The sequence below is a fragment of the Camelina sativa genome, unplaced genomic scaffold, assembly GCF_000633955.1.
Source record: "Camelina sativa cultivar DH55 unplaced genomic scaffold, Cs unpScaffold07433, whole genome shotgun sequence".
In the NCBI taxonomy this organism is placed as follows: Eukaryota; Viridiplantae; Streptophyta; class Magnoliopsida; order Brassicales; family Brassicaceae; genus Camelina; species Camelina sativa.
In genome coordinates, this window is record NW_010928504.1 from 1 (window position 1) to 463 (window position 463).

General features: G+C 36.3%; 1 long non-coding RNA gene across 1 annotated transcript; it reads left to right on the plus strand.

Annotated features, from left to right (window-relative positions):
* Nucleotides 1–457, plus strand: LOC104774976. The gene is made up of 3 exons (XR_765624.1): nt 1–22; nt 115–213; nt 321–457. It is a non-coding gene; the product is annotated as an uncharacterized LOC104774976 (long non-coding RNA).
* Nucleotides 458–463: the final 6 nt, after the last annotated feature.

Sequence of the window (463 nt, forward strand, 5' to 3'; positions counted from 1 at the left end):
TGATGACTCTGAAGTATTCAAGGTATGTGAATTATAGTTTTTAATATATATATTTCATGTTATTTGTTCAATGTTTTGGAAACTGACACGTTTTGCTTGCTTACGAGCGAACAGGTTTGTTTGGACTATTGGAATTCATTAGTTTTGGAGTTGTTTGGGTCGCAACATCATGTCGGTCACCCTGCACTAACTCCAAGTTTGTTTGGAATGCAAGTATGACTCCTTTATGTTCTTTTATAGAATGGAATCAGGATTATAGATATTGTATTGGTTGAACTTTGCTTTGATGTATTTACTTACCTGGGTCTTTATTTTCCTAGTGTCAGATGGCTTTCCTTCCTCGTACGGTTGATAGTGTTAAACCTGAAGTCACAGAGCGGCATAAAATTTATTCAGATCCATTGTCAAAAGTAAGAGGGCTCATGATTAGTCGCATGGCTAAGCCTGAAGAAGTGTTAATTGT